Below are 21,634 nucleotides of genomic sequence, written 5' to 3' on the forward strand. Positions count from 1 at the left end.
GCTTAATATTTTTACATGCAATTCACATACAAGGTTCAATTAGTCCTATAAAGCAGAAATAAAGGAAAATGCATGCTGCAGATTTATTATTAGTGAGAATTACCCTAAAGAAAAATCTGAAATTTGTCTTCCACCTCAAGCCCTATAACAGTATAATTGGAGAATTCACTGTTGTATGTTCCTGGTTTAAATAAGGACTGATGTTACATGCTATACTTAAATATTATCTATTAGGGAAGTCTGCATTTTAATGAACAAAAAGGTTTTGGTTTATATTTTATTAAACTAGACCTGAGTGAATCATGAGTTTGATTCATTAAAACAAATATAGTAAAGACTAGGTAAATGAATGTAAACATAAGGGTATGAAGTGCTGAAAGAATAGCAGAGGCATTTTTTTATTCCTCTTCTAGCCATAGAATGGTAATTTCTGTTGTGATTCCCAGAGCTCTTCTGCCATGCATGCTATTTCTGTAAGATGAATCTTCTTTAGGACATGGGCTGCCCTTTTATGTTGACTGTGTGCGTGTGTATGCATAAAATACCACATTTCCAATTAGGCCTCTGTATACTCAGTAAGGAAGACATATCAGGGCTGTCTGGCTAAAAGCCTTGAAACTGAAAGGGAATCTATCCATAGAGCTATTCAGGGCGGTCCAAGATCGAGGAACTTATCTGTTAGTGGCTGATACTTTCTGACTTCCTGTGATTCCAAAATCTACCCATATCTTTAGCTCAATATTGTTTGTGGATGCCACTGGAGAAATAAAGTATCATTTATTTTCCTTCAAAAGTTGGAAAAAAAAAAAGCTTTATCTCATTCCACGATGATGCATTCCTTGTTGATACTCAATATGGATTAGTTTCCGGCAATTTAGACGTCCCTCTTCATTATAAAATATGCTATACATGTTATTGGATAGAATCACTTAGTGTAGAAGGAATATCAAGATTAGAATTCTTTCTGCATCTTAGCACTTATTTTGTCTTCATTTAAGGATCAACAGTCTGCATATGGACACACTGCAGTATCACTACATTATCTGCGAATGTTAGGCCCATGTGGTAGAATGATATGAGGCATGAGAAAAAAACTCTGACATCTCAGAGAAGTTAAGGGAGGCAGCATGCTATGGTAGAAAGAACACCAGCTCTGGAATCAGAGCACTAGCATTCAAATTGCCCCTCTGGCAATTACTAGGTGTGTAACCTTGAAGAAATCATTTCACTTTCCTATTCCTCAATTTTTTCCTCTATAAAAAGGAGGGTGGAGCAGATGGCCTTTCAGGTCCCTCTCAGCTCTACATATTACCCTTTGATAGCACATGAAATAGAATCCTGGTGTCCCAATACATAAGTCTCTTTCCTTGAAACATTACCCTTTTCAAATATCTTTATTTCCCTATAAGACAAGGGAAATTCAATGGAGAAAATGAGGAAAAAATAGGACTGGATTGAAACAAACACAATGATTACACAAGAATATGAAACTGATTAAAATGCTGTATTCAAAGCTATCAGTATTCCTAAGTTTGGTTATATATGGCCATAAACACAAATTCATAGCAATTTAATTATATTATGAGCCAAAGGTAGTAAAAGAGAGAATTGTAATATATCAGGCTGAGCCACTGAGCATAGGCTTCTTTTTGTTCACTAAAGTTCTGCACAATGTGATTCTAAGCTCATTTGCCATAATTATCACATCTTTGTAACTCTGGAAGATATTTATTTATAAGGTTGCTGGGTTCACAGAATTCCTGAGAGGTCATCAAGTTCATTTTCCTTGTCACAGGGAGGATTACTCCTAAATTATCAATTCAACTTAGTGGACATTTATTAAGTGTATGCTTTGTGCTAGATGTTAGGAAGAAACAGAGTTTAGATAAAATACCAACCATGATCTTGAAGAGATTATAACATAGTGAGGAGATATTACACATATAGACAATAATCATAATACACAACAGTACATAAAAGTTTCACGATAGAAGCATCAACTGTGTAATGGGGAGAAGGCTGTTACCAACTGGGTAAATTAGAGAAGGATTAATGGAGGAGATGACATTTGAATTTGACTTTAATAATGGGTACAATTCAACAGGTAGTAGGAAAAAAGAGATTCCAGGAACAGGAAATAATGCAAGCAAAGGGCCTTTGGATGATTGAAGGGGAAAAGTGTGAGATAAGGAAAGAAAGCTAAAGATTACAAATCGTAGAGATCATTGACCGGTAAGCAATATACTCTGAATTTTTCTTGACAAGCAATAGGTAGTGACAATGGCATTTTTTTCTTACAGGGGTGACACTGATCATAACAGTGATGGATCATTGTTTAGGGAAGATTATTCCAGCTGTGGTACAAAGGATAGAAGAGAGTTTTTGGGTATTGGGAAGGGATTTAAGTTTATATTTTACTCTAGGGGCAAGAGGAAGAAAGAGGAGCTTCTTGAATGGGGGTACAATTTTGCCTGCATTTTAGGAAAATCACTTTGGCAATTTTATGGAGTAGTGGTTAGTAAAAATGGGGGGGGGAGTGAAATTCCAGATAACCAGTTGAGAAACTATTGCAAGCTCTTTTGTGGTAGAAGAAACTAGAATTTGGGTGTGGAAAGAATTAGAAATTGAAGGGATGCCTTTCAATTGTAGAATGGCTGAACAAGTTATGGTATATATGATGGGATAATATAGTGCTTTAAGAAATGATAAAGGGGAATGGTTTCAGAAAAACCTGGGAAGACTTGCATGGATTGATACAAAGTTAAATGAGCAGAATCAGGAGGACAATCTATACGGTAATAACAATATCGTAAATAAAATCAACTGTGACTTTGGAACTCTGATCAATACAGTAATCCACCATAACTTCAAAGGACTCATAACATAAAATGCTTTGCACCTCCAGAGAGAGTACTGATTGACTCAGAGTGCAGATTGAAGTATATTATTTTTTTCCTTCTTTCTTTTTCTTTCTTTCTGTGGGGGACAGGGGAGGAAAGTGGAAATAAGTTTTCCATGACTGTATATGTATAATAGGTATCATATTTCTTGCTTTCTCAATGGGGAGGAGGGAGAGAATGTGGAACCAAAAATAAAAATAAAATTTAAATTGTAAAAAAGAGCAAGGCTGCTCCAATAGTTCAGATAAAAGGTGATGAGTGTCTTACACCTTACACAGGTGATAGTTATGTGAGCAGGTAGAAAGGGATATCTGAGAAAGATTATGGAGGTAGAACCAACAAGAATTCACACCTGATTAGAAATAACTACCATTCATATAGCCCTTTAAGGTTTGCAGCTGTACTTTACACATGTTATTTCATTTGAGCTTCACAACAATCCCAAGAGGTAGGTACTATTATATCCCCATTTCACTGATGAGGAAATTGAGGCTGAGAGAGCTTGAATTACTTGTCCAGGATCACACAGCTAGATAATTTTCAGCAGTAGGATTTAAATTCAGATCTTCCTGATTCTAGTCTAGAATTCTATCTGGATAATAAGTTAGAATCGAGAGTTGAGAATGATTCCCAGTTTGTGAACCTAGGTCCTTGGAAGAATATTTGTTCCTCTGACAAAATGGGGAAATTAAGGAGCAGAAGGTATATAGGGAAAGATAATAACTTCTGTTTTAGATCTGATAGACTTTGGCAGGTCTGTGGAACATCCAGGTAGACACATCCAGCAGGCAACTGGACATGGGTTTGGAAAGAGAGAGATGAGGAATCATTATGAAGAATTGTGAGTCATCTGCCTAGAGATAATAGCTCAGTCCATAGGAAATGATGAGAATTTCAAGAGAGAGAGAAAGAGAGAGAGAGAGAGAGAGAGAGAGAGGAGAGAGAGAGAGAGAGAGAGGAGAGAGAGAGAGAGAAAGAGGGAGAGAGAGAGAGAGAGTGAGAGAATAGAAAGAAAAAAATAAGTGGCTAGAGCATTGGTCCTTGAGTCAGTTTTATCACTTCCTAGCTGTGTGAACTCTGGGTTAATCACTTTATTTTTCTGGGCCTCAGTTTCCTGGTAGCTGTATTACCTACTTCATGAGGTCCTTGCAAGGAAACTGCTTTATAAACCATGAAAGTGCTAGGTAAATGTCCCTATTGATAATTATCATGCCAGTGCTTAGCAGGAAACTCTCCCTGATACTGAGCTTAAAAGTCCTCATGCTGCCATTGACACTTCCCCACCAGCTTTCTTCCTCTGAGTTGATGGTTTTTTTTTAAAGTAGTAAAATGATGCCTAGCTTTAACAATGATAAAATATGCTTTATTTTATTTTTATTAAAGCATGGTTACAAAAAGTTGTTTATTATTTTTACTTTCTCTCTATGAGAATTGGAAGGGCGTGGGGATAAGTTTTACTATTTCCATTTATCTGGGGGAGAAACTGAGGCACAGGCAGATTAAAAAATGAATTTCTGCTGGAATCAAACAACAAGCAGTGAATCAGAGATTCTAGGTAATTCTAGCTTTGTGCTTATTCATTAACATATTATGCCACAGGGACCAAACTATTCCAAGCATTAGCTCTTAAAAGCTGCAGTTTTATTTAAAGATTAGTGAAAAGCCATTTGTTAACCCAAGTGTAGCATGCGGCATTTTTGTTTTCTGTTGTCTGAAGTTGTATTAATATGCAGTTTTGCTTTATAAGATATTCTAACTACCTTATTGGGTTGAATGGAGCGCAAAAAGAGATTAAATGACTTGTCCGAGGTCACATCACAATTTAGCGACTCAGTTCCAATTAGAAGCAAGGAGCATAGCCCTTTGCTCTAAGCATTAGACCGCATAACTTCCCATGTTCATAAAACAACAATTTGCTCAGTGGAGGAGGGATAGGGCAATTTGTCCTTGCTATGGGTTGATATCATTGATTAACTTTTATTTACTCCTCCATTTTTATGCTTAATTATTGCAGAAGGATGTGCAGTCGGGGGTGAGATTCTACTTTGCTTTAATAAAAAATGTTAGGACAGCATTTTAGTCTAAAGTGTGATTTAGCTTTCCATTTTGAGAAGTGTTTACTATTGCTATCACTGAACATATTACTGGTGTCTTGCATTTATTTAACTCTGACATTCACAAACAACTCCATACAATGTCCCCTTGTGTCAGGTTATCCTACCTATTTTACAGATGAGAGCATAGAAGTTAAGGGACTATCAGTTATATAGCTGATAATTAATGGAACCCAAGACAGAATCTAGGTTTTTTAACTCCATGTTCAGTATTCTTTCCAATATACCATGCTAGTTTCTAGGATGGGAGAACACTGCTACTCCAAGCAACCAATCAGCAAGTATTTATTTACCTGCTCTGTATTCAGCTGCATGCCAGACATTGTGGAGCATGGACAAGTATTACATATGATCCTTGCCCTCAAGGAGTTTCTAGTCTAGTTGGGGAAATAAAATTACTATGCCTGAAGCAATAGTGAACAATACAATAACAGCTTAAACTTATTTCACTTTTAGATTTATAAGCTGCTTTCCCAACAAAAGCCCTATGAAATAAGTATTAAAAGTATTATTTTATTCATTTTGTAGAGGAGCAAATTGAGACTCTGAAAAAATGAAGTGGCCCACCCATAACCATTTCACAAGGAAGTGGTAGATCTTGATCTTAGGTTGGAATCCAAATCTTCTGACTTCATGTCTATAGTGGTTCTTCCCCCATATCATGTTGCCTCAGAACTTACTGGGTTATACAGGTCTACTGTGTGAAGTACAAAACTATGGTAGAAACTTTAAATGCTCTCCTGCTGCAGAAGAGAGACAAATGAAGGATGAAGTAGTCAGAGAAAAATTCCTAAAGGAGAAAGGAGCTGAGCTTGAGGTGAGTCTCAAAGAACAGATTGCATTTCCATAGTCAAAAGGGCAAAGATATCTATGGGTGTGTGTGTGTGTGTGTGTGTGTGTGTGTGTGTGTTTTATATCCGAGGTTTAAATGAGGAGAATGACATAAATGAAAACCAAGACTTGGGAATGAGAATGGAATTAAAGTGACACAATGTCGAGAATGAAGTGGCTTTAATTCAACAATCATTTATTAAGTGCCTACTAAGTGCAATATAACATGTGAGGTACTGGGAATGTAGGGATGCACAAATACATTAAAATTCAGTACTTCATCTTTAAAAGCATCTTCTACCAACTTATACTGCAAATTTTTGAAAGTGCTTAAGCCCTAGGGAGTTGTGTGAAGTACACAGAAATTAATGACTTACTCAGGTACAGCTCAAAAGTGAAAAGTTGGGCCTTGAACACTGGACATAGATGATAGAACATTTATTAAGTGCTTACTTTATATTAAGCATTGTATTAAGTTCTGGGCACAGAGAGATAAGCAAAGAAGATAGTACCTACCCGCAAAAGAGCTTACATTCTAATGGAAGAAGACAACACACAAGAAGGACCTGGAAACATTATACAAAGAAAAGGATAGGTACCACAAGGCTGTCTGAGGAAAGGTGGAAATGTCCAAAGAGTGAGGAATGGAGGCAGGTTTAAAATGAACACAGCCTAGGCAGCTCATTAAGTGGTAGTTCAGACCAGAGGGTTTACCAATCAGAAAAAAATGAAAAGCTGCAGAGCAAAAAAGGTCCAATACTTACCCTATCTGATACTGTCTCTATGTAATTTATTAAATTATATTAACCTTTTTTTGAAGAGGTACATAATCATAATTCTTGAAATCAGGAAAGTTGGGTTCAAATACAGGTTCTTATATTCTTGGAACTAGATGAAGCTCAGGATATCTGCATTAAGGATAGAAGTTAAGGTGATGGTCATATTAATTTGGGTTGTCCTGAGAGAACATAAGGTCATCATTGACAAGCAGTAGTCTCAAGATTTTTTCACTCCAATCAGTAAAAACAAAAATAAAAAATAGTGCATGTGCCCCAATATGTGTATTATTTATTTCCTTATAAACTATATGCATGTTAACTAATACCAAAAATTCTGAATATATAAAATTATTATGAATATAAACAAATTAGACATTTTAAAATAATGTAGTAAAATGAAATAATATTTGATTCTAGAGAAAATAGAGAGCCACTGCAGCTTAATGTGGCAGACTTGAGCTTTAGCGAATTCACTTCAAGACCTTAGGAAGCTGTTGAAATGATCCAAGTGAGACCATAAGAAACTGAGCTACAGTGGTAGTAGTATGAGTAGAGGGAATATTAATATTGTTAGTAATCTTAGCATTTTGATGGTATATTAAAATTTGCAAATTTCTTTGCATGTCCTATCTCATTTGATCAACACAACAAGCCTGTGAGGTATTATCCTCATTTGTCTTATGAAGAAAGTGGGGTCTGAGGATAAGTTAAGTGATTTGCCTGTGATTGAATTTGAACTTCCTGACTCCAAGTCCAGGATTCTATTCAGGAGATGCATGTGAAAGATGTGGAGGCTACTTTTTTTTTTCTCAAAGACTTTCTTTTTCTCCCTCACTTTAATTCATTTCCTCTTTCCTGCATCTTTTAGTTATATTTAAATTGTTCATTTTTCTTCTATGTATTTAGTTTATATATATACTTCCTTTTGTTTTGTCATTTTTTTCTATCACTCCATGATTAATCCAAGACCTTCCCCTTCCTTCCTCCCTTCCTCCCTTCCCAACTCATATTTTTAGGAATTTTATTTACTTAGTTTTTTCTAAGAAGTTTTTTCTTTCATTATTCTCTTTATTATTTTTCTTCTCTTCCAGTCTATTCTGAAGTCTGTTTTCTGATTCACAGGATATGCTCTCATTTATTCCTTCATTAAATTATCTTTTTCCCTCATGGGTATATAACTTCTGAAGTTTAGGTTTGATCTCCATTAGATTGTGAGCTCCTTAAGGGCAAGAACCATCTTTTGCCTATTTTTGTAACTCTAGCACTTAACACAGTGCCTGGAATATAGTAGGCACTAAATTAATATTGATTGATTGATCTTCTTTCTCTATTTCATGTCTGTATTATAGTCAATCTTGACTCATCTTTTTTTTTCTATTGTGCCTTAAATCAGAAATATTAATTTGTATGACATGTAATATCAGATGGGGCAATGTCACGTAGTAGAAGTTATAGTATCCCAAATCATGGAGTCTAGTCCCAATCCTGGCATTTCCTTTCCAGAGATCATGCATGGCATCTCTAGTTCTCTATTTTCTCTTCCTTTGCTACCTCTCGCCCTCCTCTCTACATTCACATCATCACCACTGTGAATGTCAGTTGTCCCTAAGAATTCATTCCATTTTTTATAAAACAGGAAACTGGGCACAGAAGCACATTAATTTCTTATAGAAAGTGGCCACTCAATGCAATAAATTCTCCTGAAACTAAATCCACCACCAGTTCCTCATCTTCCTCCATAATTTTCTCCTCCAAGGGAATACTCCTCAGTAGGATACCCCACTTTGGAGTAAGACCTCCTTCCTCTTTTCAGTTCATGCCCTATACCAGAAGTGGGGAAGCTTCAAGCTCAAGACCAGCCATAGCCATCTATGTCCTCAAGTGCAGTCCTTTGGCTGAATCCAAACTTGACAGAACAAATCCACTTAATAAAATCATTTGTTCTGTAAAACTTGGACTCAGTCAAAAGGCCACCCCCAAAGACCTCGAAGGCCACAGGCGACCTCAAGGCCACAGGTCCCCTATACCTGCACTGAATCATCTCTCCTTTACTCCCACACCCTTTCACCTGTTGCCTAGATCCTGTATTAGCAACCATTCTTTCACTGTTCATGCATGGACATAGTGGAGGATATCCCTACCCTCTACTGTTCCCTCTTCATGAAACTTTCCACTGTTATTCTCTTCCACAAAAGAAAGTTAAAGGATTTAGTCTAAGATCCATCTTTTCATCACTTCTACCTTTTCTTCTCCTAATTCTTTAGTACCTGCTTAAATCTTTGTTACTTTCTACCCCCTTTTTGCCCTTTGATGAATTCTCTTTATTCTTTAACCTAATAGGTCATAATAACTCTCTATCCCTAAACATGAAATAATTATACTTTTTATACCTTTCTCTTGTTATACCAGACTCCACCCCAGGACTGCTACAAAGATTTGAGAGTGGGCAAAGCAACAGAGTCCTGCCTCATTGCTAGGGGAAAAAAAATTATAATCTTTTTCTGACCAGTTATTCAACCCTTTTACCTTCTGTGGGCTGAGAGCTCTGGAGTCAGTCATGTTATTTGAGGTGTTTGTGAGTTAAATATTCTATTCACGTGCTTTTTGAGGAGTAGTGACTCAAATGAGTTTTATGTTGAATCATTTTGTTATTGGTGATTATTATATACAAGTTTTCCCAGGTATATCATTTGAGCTGCACGTTAATCTGATTTGCTTTTTGGACTATATTACTCCATTCCCTTCTGTGATTTATCATGAATGCAAGATATTCCTGTGTTCTTTGAAATTCATGTCCTTCGTATTTTAAAGTCTTTCTCTTGGGCTCTGGAAAAATTTATCGTTTGTCATTTAAATTGTTGGATTTAACTACTGTGTCTTGGAGCTTAAAACATTGGCTTTGTTTTCTGAAAACAATCTGAAAAAGTTCTCAATCAAAGTTTTGGTTCCTGTATTTAGAATTTTTGAATACTCTCCTTGGATCATTTTCTAAATTCTGGTGTTAATGGTGTGATTTGGTTTTGTCATGTTCTTCCTGGTAATGAACAATCCTTGAATTATCTCTCTGCGCATCCTTTTCTCAAAGTCATTTTAATTCATACAAAGTTCATGTGTTTTTGCAACACTGTTGCCTGTTGAATCTCCTTGGCCATATTTTCCTCTGCTCTTGGATTTTTAATTTCTGTAGCCAGGGGTGTGCTGGTAAATGCTTAAAAACCCACTCTCTGAAAATGCAATCATACTTTTAAGTTTAATTTTAATTACTAACATTTTCTCCATCACTTTCTTAAGTCTATACTTTTAATGAAACAATAAATCAAGCCATCATATTTAGGGTCTGCTGATTTCTGAGATATAAATGCTCACACTGAAAGTTCAACAATATGCTCTTCTGGGCAGGGCAAATTGGTTCTCGCACAGCCCTATAAAAAGTTGTTAATCTCAATCAATTAGCATTTATTAAGCCCCTACTATGTCCCACAACTTCTATTTATTTAAAGAAATCATGCCTTGTAATTTCAACTTTTTTTATTCTGTAGATTATATTTTGAAATTCTCCACTGAGAGATCTATTTTTTGTGTATATAGGTTGAGAGCTCTAATTTATGACCTATATTAATTCCTAATTTATTCTTTTATGAATTTTATTATACTTTTGAAATATATTCTCTGGGGAATGCAAAGAATTCTGTCTTTCATCCAGCACTATTGATTCCATTTACTTCACATTATAATATTTGCTAAATGAGCTTTGGATTCTCTTTGAGGTTTTATTTATTCTTTCTTCTATTTTTCAGGATCCCCTCTATTGGCTTATCTGCTTCCACTCATGTATTTTATTGAGGGTTTTTTTTTTTCCTCTTGAGATCTTTGGCATTTTAGCCTTTTTTCCTAAAGTCTCAAATTCCAATGGTTTTTTGAACTATGCCACTGGATATGCCTTAGACATCCTACACTCCGAAAATGAACTCATTTTCTTTCCCCTAAAGACCTCACTTCTTTCCAGTTACTGTTGTTCTGTTGTTTTCAGTTATGTCCAACTCTTTGTGACCCCATTTGGGGTTTTCTTGGCAAACATATGGGAGAGATTTGCCACATCCTTCTCCAGCTCATTTTGAAGAAACTGAGGCAAACATAATTAAATGATTTGCCCAGAAACAGACAGTTAGTAAGTGACTGAGGCCATATTTTAACTCAAGACTTATTTTCCTGATTCAAGTACAGCACTCTGTCCACTGAGCCACCAAGCTGCCTCGTGTTTTCCTAACTTACCTATTACTGCCAACATCACTCTCATATACCCCTTTCTGCCCTCTGACACTGCCACAACTCTAGTGCAGCTGTAATCACCTTTTGCTTTGACTATTGAAACACCTTTAGGTTGGTCTCTCTACCTCAATTTTCTTCCCACTCCAGTCTATTCTCCTTGTAGTTGTCAAATTGATCTTCCCAAAGCACAGAAGTGACCACATGACTTCCCACCTCTAGTCAATAAATTTCAATGACTCCCTAATGCTTCCCAGATCAAATATGAAAGCCTCAGTTTGAGCCTTTCCTACCTTTACAATTTTCATATACCTTATTCCCTCCCACATACTCTACAATCCAATGATAGTGGCCTTCTTACTATCCCACTCATAAGGCACTCCAGCTCCTTCCTCATCTCTATCTCCTGGCTTCCTTCAGGTACAAGTTAAAACCCCACATTTCACAAGAAGCCTTTTCTGATTCCACCTTAATACTAGTACCCTCCCTCTTCGATTATACCCAATTCATCCTGTATGTATGATTTGTGTGGTTTTTTTGTATGTTATTTCTCCCAGGAGACTGTAAGTTCCTCAACAAGAGGGACAGCTCTTTGCCTCTATCTCCCCAGTGCTTAGCATAGTGTCTGGCATATAGTAGGGGATGAATTAATGCTTGGTAACTTGATGTAATTTGATCAACACTCTCTGACCTTTCTCCTTTAGCCATTGAGCAGTGCCCCGCTCCCTGAGGTTAGGCTACAAGCCTGCTTCAACTTCTTCACACTGGAGAATATAAAGGTTGTCCAACTGAGTCCTTCTTCTTAGTCATCTCCAGATGTTACTCCCCAGATAGGTTTCTAGTCCTCTCTCCAATAGGCAAGACCTTACCACAAATACGAGCATATAACTTGATCTCTTCCTTTACTCTTCTTTCCTGCACTTGGCCAGGTACAACCAATGTCTGTTGCAATTTTACGGATGGCAAGGGGGTGTTGAAAGTACATGGAATCCCTCCTCTGTATAAGCTCTGGGGACAACAAGATTGACCCCAGCTGGACTGCCTTATATCTTTCCCTCAGGTCCAATGTAGTCATCCATCAAATTCCTCCTTTCTCTATCTTCTGCTATTCAGGCATTGGGGTAGGAGGAAAAAAATATTATTCAGGCAGAGTCAGTCCAACTACAAGGATTCCTATCCCAGGTCCAGGCCCCCAGGCATGATCCTGAGAGTGTGCTTGGGCTTTGCTCTGTTGGATAGGAAAGCTGGTCAGGAAAGTGAATGAAAACTTCTAGGTTTTAAAGTTTTTGTCCATCCATAAGGTTTTTACCTTGCTAGGGCATGTGTCTTCTTATATGGATTTAGCTATAACTACATCTGGAGCAAAATTCTTTTTTGTGGAAAGTTAAAGAGAGTTGTAGAAAGTGACTGAACTACTATTTCTCTTGTCAGGTGACCAAGAGCTTTAACTTTAAACAAGAGATTTTTCTAAGGTGCAACTTAGTCGTTTGCCAGAAGGTCTAAAGGTTTTTGTGTTATGATGGACTTATCATTCTTAATCTCTTATTTATGGAAAGACATTGAAGTATACTCAATGAATAAAAACTTAAATATGCATTATTTATATGTAAACACATATATGTGTGTGTGTGTGTGTGTATGTATATGCATTTCAAATTCTGAAATGATGTTTATCTTCATACATCAACCTTTCTCGGTTAAAATATTTCAAAGTAAAATCATCTTACACATGCAAGCAGGGAATTTGTTAAGCACTGTGATTGCATATGTCTATGACATATATGCATTTGAGAGACAATGTAGGGTAGTGGTTAATGTTCTTGACTTGAACTCAGGAAGACCTGAGTTCAAATCTCTCTGCTGCATAATAGATACATGATCATGATGAAGTAAGTTGACCTCTCTGAACCTTCCTTTTATTCTGGAAAATGTATCTACTTCACAAAGTTGTTTTGAATCATAAAGCAGGTGAATGTGAAGTACTCAATCAAACTTAAACCACCAAATAAATGTAAACTCTTTATAACATCAGCAAAAATATTGTCAAGATGATATTGTGTTCAGAGATGTAGCTCATTGCTTGAGCTACATAATTTGAGGGCAGTGGAGTTTTTGTTTGTTTCTTTTGTTTTGTTTTGTTTTTGTTCCTTCACACTAAAAAAAACAAATACTAATAATTGGGTTAATTAAATGTCACATCAAGTAGGGATTATTCTTAGTTGCATGGCATTTTGCTGTAAACATTAACATCTCCATCTTAGTACAAGAATCTAATTCTCTATGACATTTCCCTGTATTTCCAAGTATGATTTTTATTACTATATTTGCCAGCTGTAATTTGGCCATCTTCACACTTGATTCATATACTATTACTGTACCACTAAATAATAACATGGAATCAAAGAATGGAATGTTGGAATCTTTAAGTTGAAAAGGAGTTTAGATGCCATCTACTAAAATTCTAACCCAGTACAGGCATTCCATGCATAATACGATGATCATCCAATCTCAGATTCACTACTTAAAGTAGTAGGAAACTCATGTTTTCTCCCCCTCAGACTAGATCCCCTATCTCACTCAGGCTGGAAGTATAACCTTTCTGGCCTCATCCAACATTTCCAATCTAGGCTGGCTTTCACCTGATCACCATAGAACATCTTTCCCCCCAACCTTTTATAGCTCAGAGCTCCCAATCCCAAGCAATCTCTTCGCCTCAGCCTCCCTAGTAACTGATATCAGAAGACAGGACTAATCCTTCCACCCCTACTACCAAAATTATAGGAAGTAGAGGAAGCAGGGTATAGTGGATGTTACAGTAATAACATCTTCCACTACATTAGTCCTAATGGTTTTATACTATCTGCAGGATAGATACCTGGCATAGTTTTTAAATATACAAATTTTCTCTTACTCTGTCATTAATTTGTTTTTGCCTCAAAAACATTAGCTAAATCTAATATGTTGCTATTTCAGGCTCTGAAAATAGACATCTTAGATCTCAGATCTAAAGGCATCTTAGATCTTCATTTTGAACCAAATACATGTGTCTGCAATTGGATTAAATGAATGGAAATTCATGAAAATGAAGCACAGCTAACCTCTTTCATGCTCTTGTTTCTTATTAAGAAATAATGTAATTTTGTCATGAGATCATGGTGTCCTGGTGCTAGACAAATACTGAAGCCAACTAAAGTCTTTTATCAAAAATTAAACTTTGACTTAGAGCCAAGAATTTTGTTTTTAGCCTAAGAAGCATGGCTTCTATGGCAGCTTTGTAGTGCATGGACTAATTGCTCTTATACATAATTATTGACGCAGAAGCTTTCATTTCCTTTTGGTCTGGTGGACAGGGATATTGAAAAAGGATACTACAACATATTTTAATAGCACATTGTGAGAAGCATGCCAGACACTTCTGCACTTCAATGCTTAGATCTTCATTCCCTTGAAATAAGCATGCCCTGTACTTCTTCCTGTTTCTGCACCCACATTCTGGCTCCCACCACCAATATTGCTCGAGGTTGTCAGTATTTGACATCTGGTAAATCTAATTCTTAGAGGACAAGAGAATTTACTCATTATGTTCCAAAGTTAATTAGAAACCAAGGATTCACTGTAGAACAGGTGATTTAGCTCATCAAAGAAAAAATACTGGGTTTGAATCTTACTTTTAAATTGTGAAGACAATGCAGAGTGAAAAAGATGTGGTGTCCATTCTTGGGGAAGAAAAGGCTCTATTAAGTGAATAAGAGAAATAAATGGAGCTTTGAGAAGGAAAGCTTGTATTGTTAAAACTCACATCTAGAGTAAGAGCAAGAATGAATCCACGTTTGAAAGCTTTTATTTTTAAAAGGAAAAAAAATGTTCCTTACAGAGGCACAATCACAGCAGTAGTTTCCTCTATGCCTTAAATTCATTGCTGATGGGGTGATAAGGTTGTGATTTACTTATTGATGTTTCATTAATAAAATACATAGTATAGTCTATGTGCCCATGTTGAACTTTATTCAACATTCACCCTGGTGGATACACTATATTATTATACCTGTCAGGATTTGGGATTAAAGAAAATATCCCTGAGGAGGCTTGGAATTTCCCATGGAAATTTATGTACCGTCATTCTAGGTCATGTCTAAAATGATGGAAATAAGGAGACTATGGTAGGGTTCATTTGGTTATTGTCATCTTTACAACTAAATTAGATCTACTAACAATATATCTTATTTTTTTTTCAATTTTGTATGTGTATGTGGAGAGGAGGAACATGTAAGGAAAAGCAAATATATGCTTGTTAATTTGAAAACAATTAAATACGACTAAATTGGATCTTTGCACAGTTAAACACATCAACTGCCAGATCATTGGGGCTAATCACTAAAAATATTGAATACTCTTGTACCACCCCATTCATCATCTTCTAGCTATTCTATTGGGTCACTCTCTACTACCTTTTTGTTGTTGTAGGTATTGTGGGAAGGAAGATCTGGTTCTTTGATTTCCTTGGTATGAAGGACTTCCACTGTGGAAACTTCCTCCACTAATCAAGATTGGCAATTTTTCTGTAATATAGTCATATAAATTAGCCTAGAGCCCATAGAGATTATTTAAATTACCAATAATTACACAGCTACCTGTAGTCTAGCCCCTATTAAGGTGCTAATATTAATGCTTGCTGATTAACTGATTAACTATAGTATGATTTGCAAACAGGAACTGAATTCAGGACTTACTGACACTAAGGATATTCCTATGCCCACTATACCAGGTAGCCTCTCTCATCTTCTCCATGTTATTTACTACCTGCAAAAGAACTACTATTTTCTCAACTGGGATTCCATTCCAGGCACCTACTGAGACATTATTTTAAATATTCACTTAAAGGGGGATTTTGTAACTTGGCTGCAATAGCAGGCAGTAGCCCCCTGTCAGACATTTTGCATAGTTTAATAATTAGCTGTATCCTTAAGTACTAGTGCTACTGTTCCCTAGGGCAACAAATACCAATTAAAAATATGAGGGATCACAATGTAGTAGACACCCTGCAGTAGCTTGGTCACTTAAGTAGGACACCGATGACATACAAACCCTTCTAAGGATTTTCAACTAGAGAATTCAAGGTGAAGTCATAAGAATAGATCTACCCTGGGAAACTGCATGTGCATTTGGAAGAGGCCGTGAAAAAAATTCAAGGAGAGGTTTGTAGATGTCAGAAGTTAATTTGACAAGTGGGGAATGGTTACTTTTACTCAAGAGGAACCAGAGAGCTATTTTGCCTCTAGAGATACAAGAGGAAAGAAAAAATGCTTTTGGAGATGACAGAGTAAGGATCAGGAAATAAAACCTAAATTTGGACTCATTGAACCATTAGGCCAGAAACTATAACGTAATGAGTCTGTGGGCTTTACAGGAGGAAGCCTTTTCTAGCATGCAAGTCATCTAGTACATTCATTATAATATATTGCCTTTCAAAAAGTATTTCATTTTCTACTGCCTCCCTTTCTTTGCTGAATTTTATTTGTCTTTAAATCAAGTCTTTGTCCCATTCCCATGCTAAAAACAGTGTTTCCTACTTATCTCAAGCCAGCCCTGACACCTGGACCTGCCACCAGAAGGCCACCAGTATTCTTTAACATAATTAGCTGAATGATACAGTACTGGTGATGATGCAGATCTGCTCAGAGCCGGGGAGATTTAAGTTCCTCCAGAATTCAAACCTCCCCCCAACAAAAAAAAAAAAATCATTTCGGTTTGTGAGGCCATTCAGGGCACAGAAAAGGTTTAATTTTGTTTTATTTTATTCACAATATTGGAATTTAACTTCATTATCTCTCTTTGAAATTTCTACCCACCCTAACTCTATTTTTCTTTTCTACTCATAGGCCCTTTCATTAGAATCATGCCCCTTAATATAACGTGCATCTCAATATACTAGCCTATAGTGAAATACTACAAGCACTAGCTCATTGTCTATGTGCTGTTTAAGACTGTGAAATAACTCTAAACATATTCATGCCATTTAAAAATCCTTAAATATGAATTTCTTAATCTGAATATTTGTCAATACTTATGCTTATATGATATAAAAATTTTGTATTTCTTTTTTTCTTCCTTCTTCCTTCCCTCCCTTCTTTCCTTCCTTCCTTTTTGGTGGGTGAGGGTAGATTGGAGGAAGAAAATATACTTAGTAATTAAAAAAAATATTATCATATTAAAAAACTAATCACCCAGGCTAGAAAACTCAGGGACCTGCTCCCCTACTATTGATCAGCAAACGAGCTTTGACCTGCTTTTCTTCTGACCTCAGCTGGTTATTCGACTTACAGATCCAGAGAACCTACTGCAACTCAGAATCTCTGAACCCAAGAGATTCACTAGCCTCAGCCTCCCTGGCAGTAGGGATTACATTTTGTACCACCATGTCTGGCTTTGATAACTGAAATAAATACAAATTTATTTTAAAACATTCCCATATTAATTTCTGCAGGAACCACCAAATCCTCTGGTCTTTGGAATCACAAGTTTCTAAAGAAGTTCTAACATCCTAAGCCCATTGCTTCACATCAGTAAACAAAACTACATCGATGCTTACAAAAACCAAAAGAAATTTTCAACACTCTTATTCACTCTCTTTTTATGCATCTTTTTCAGTCAATATGCTGCCCTTGATATTGTTATTAACAGGCACACCACAGTCTAGGTCACTTCAGTGGCAAGCTAGCAGCAGGAAATATTCTTCCGGCAAACAGCAGAAGACAGGGCAGCTGCAGAAGAAAATACATTGGATATACATTGGATAAAAGAAGCAAATGTGTATTAAAATGTATATTTGGTGCCAGACAGATAAATGTAAGTGTTTTATACTGAAAACAATGGAAGGTCCAATTCATATGCAGGACCTTAAATCCATCAAGAGCAAGGTGAATGTGTTTATATCTTGATCTCCCCCTCAATGTATAGCACACAAAGGTACTTGATAATTTTTTTTTATTGAATTGAAAAAAAAGACAAAAAATGGGAAAATAGGCATAGGTAATTAATATTGAAGGGTTTGGGGAAAGGTGGATATACTAATGCATTGTTGGTGGGGCAATGAATTGGTCTAACCATTTGGGAAAGCAAAGCAATCTGTAATTACGAGAGAGAGAGAGAGAGAGAGAGAGAATACAGAACAAGATATTTATAGTAAAAAAGAACTAGATACAAAATAGATGTCCATTCACTGAGAAATGGTTAAACAGTTTTGACAAAGGAATGTAATGAAATATTACTATGAAATAATATGATATGTACAAAGTAGCATGGGAAGACATATAAACAGATGTAAAGTGACAAGCAGAACAAGAAAACAACATACACAATTACTACAAAAATATAAATGAAAAGAGCAATGACAAAACAATTAGAATTGAATGCTGCAAAATTATAATGAATAAGCTTGGCCCCAAACAACTATGATATGATATAATGATATAATGATATGATATCGTATGATAAGGTAGCGTGGTGGCATCATAGAGAGAGTACTGAATTTGGAGTCAGAAAGACCTGAGTTCAAATCCTACCTTAGGTATTTACTAGCTATGTGACCTCACAGAAGACACAATTTTTCAGTATTGTTTTCCTTATCTGTAAAATGGGGATAATAATATCATCAATTTTACAGGATGGTTTTGAGGATATAGTGAGATTACACACATGCACACACATACACACCTCACAATATAAACATTAGCAATTGTTATATGAGAAGGAACTTCACCCTTGCTTCTTGGTAGAGGCAAGAGGAATGTGGATGTGCATGTAATGTAAGCTTTTTTTCAGGGTATTTCACTGAACTATTTTCTCTCCTCTTTTTAACTCTTTTTATGAGGGGAAGTTCTCTGGGAGGGAGAAGGGCAAATGGATATATTAAGAAGTATAGAAGATGTAAAAACAAAAGGTATCAATTCATATTTCTCAAAAGAAAAAAGTAAAATATGTAAAAACTTTGCTTAGTGTTCATAAGATTATAGCATTTTAAGATTTACAGCAGAGTTTAGGGTTAGTGGTATATAGAGATTATCTGTCTATTCTGACTTTGTAATCTGGTTGGAGTTGAATGGGTATCTATCTTTTGTAGTGCTAGCATTTGATGTGTTGTATCTAACTTTAAAAGACTATCCATAATGTTTCCCCCAACCAAAATGTAGAATGTTGGTCCTATGGAAGCTGGCATCATTTTATTCCAACAATGAATAATGAATAAATGCAGGTTATCTTTAAAGTCACATTTTTTTATTCCTGTTATTTCATTAATGTAGTTAACAACCTTCTAAAGAAATTCACCTTATCAACAGAGATGGGCAAGTTCCCTACAGTTGTCATGGGGTCTCGAGGCTGCAGGTTTCCCACCCCTGGCACAGAGTTTAATTTTATTTGCCCAGCTTGTGAGATGTGGGGCCCAAACCTGAGTCTTCCTGACTCCAAAGCCATTTCTTTAACCACAATCTCTCACTGTTTCTCAAAACCTTATTATATAAAAGATCACATGGGACCTTTAAAAGGACCACCTTCCAGGAGCCCATAGGCCAAATCCTGTCTGCCACCTGTTTTTTTTTTTTATGGCCTTCATGAATATTTTGACAGTTTAAAATAAAATTTAATTATATTGAAAAAATGCAAAAATCAATCTTAGCTCACAGGTTGTATAAAACAGGTGGTGGAATGAATTTGGACACAGGGCCATAGTTTGTGTACCTCTGACCTAGATTATTAGTTGATGATTTACAACTCCTTTCTGTAAAGTACTTATATTTTGAAGTTGATTTTTTTTTCATTAAAGAAATCCTTACAAGTTAGGAATAAATATAGAGGAATCAACATATTTCTTCAAGTAGAGTGTAAGTATGCTGCTACGCAATGTTTGACACATAGGAGGCTTTAAAGTTGGGAAGCACTTTGCAATCATTTCTCTCATGAGAACTCGCAACAATTATGGGTTAAACACCACCAGTATTAGTATCCTCATTTTACAAGTGATGGCACACAGGTTCAAAGAGGTTGTTAAGTAACCATCAAGTAAATGTCAAAAGTAGAATTTGAACTCAGGACTTCTTGATTCCAAGTCTAACATGCTATCCATGACTCCATATTACCACTTATATACTCACAGTGAAAGAAAAGTGAGGAGGGAACCCAATTAAAATATCTTAGTTCCTTTAAATAGTAAGATGATATGAGATTGAGATGTTTTAACTTAATAATTAAAATGATAAATTTATAAAGAAAAAAAGATTTTGAATCTGTGTATGCAATGGACTACTGCCTAGTTCAGTAGGACATGTTCTGATTCTCATAGAATTTACAAAGACTTCTTCCAGAAGGAACATATCCTTTTGGTGAATATAACCCCTCCTCAGTCTTGATTTTGCTGATGGCAACCACCTAAAAACAGACATACTACAGTAGTGTGTTAAGATGTCAAGTCTTTACAATCTGATTTTTACTTAGTAAAAAACATATTTATAAATAATAATGTCATTATAATTTCACCAGAGGCTTAGAAAAGGACTTTAAAATGACTTGCTCACACAGAGCCTGATCACTGCTGCTAAGATTCTTTGTCTTTAATTCATTTAACTTTCTCATCCCACAGTATGACATTGGACTGATGAGTCACTGCTTCCAGGGAAGCTGTGCCTGAAGGAACAGAGTTCATGGCTCAGCCAAAAGCCTGTAATTAAACTATCCAATGATCTGGAGCATTTGCCACAAGCAAAGGTTCAGGAAATTATTAGGAGCAGCAAATCCTGGAAAACAATAAGGAAAAATGAGAATGGAAAAAAATAAATTACATATAAGTTCAACTGTATTATTTTAAAGAGGGTCATAACAGAATGATTGCTACAACATTTAAGGTCTTACTAAAATGCAGAATTCAGTAATGTCAGGAAACCAAAGGGGAAAAATTAAGTATTGAAAACCTTTTGGGATGAGCATACTCATTGAGGTATTCAACTTTTATAACCTCAAATATTCTAACTAATTATAACCTCAAGGGTATTGTAACTAATGATAACTATTGTATGCTGGTTTCACATCTGAAGCATAAAAACTTAAATAATTTAAAAGGCGCAATTTAACCAAACTATTCATCAATATTTGATTTATAAAAGTAGAACTCACTCTTCCTGACTGGATTTCTCAAACAGATAAGTACAATTAGTTGCACTGCATTCATCAAAACAAATATACACTCTTTCATAATGTTAATCAAAAGGGATTCACATCTATTTGAACTGGCCAGCAGCTGGGCAGGAAAAAAACATAAACATTAATGTGAATTTCAAATGTAAGCAAATAGACATCCTTTGGCACAAGTATAAAAGTTGGAAGCATGAATAACCCACATCTTGTGATGCAATATCCTTTAGTCATAACATTCCATCCCTGAGTGTCACTATGCAGACAGTGATGTCAAGATTACATGAATTCCCTGACCTTTCAACAAATGGATGGGAAATAACGATGGGGTAAAATGCTGTTCTGTTGACTAAAATGGCAGGTTTTGTGGATTTTGAACATCGCTAGGTGGTCTTTATTTGCAGACCTTCATCAATAAATCCACATACTATTTCTGCAAGGCCAAAGGTACTTTGGATTAAATATTTTGTTGTTGCTATTATTTGAATTCTCTTTCAACTAAAGCAGAATGGAAATGTCTGTCTCAGTGCTTCAAGCAACATGACAATTTGCTTTTGAATAT

The sequence above is a fragment of the Phascolarctos cinereus genome, unplaced genomic scaffold (genome assembly GCF_003287225.1).
Source record: "Phascolarctos cinereus isolate Bilbo 61053 unplaced genomic scaffold, phaCin_HiC Scaffold_7;HRSCAF=346, whole genome shotgun sequence".
NCBI lineage: Eukaryota > Metazoa > Chordata > Mammalia > Diprotodontia > Phascolarctidae > Phascolarctos > Phascolarctos cinereus.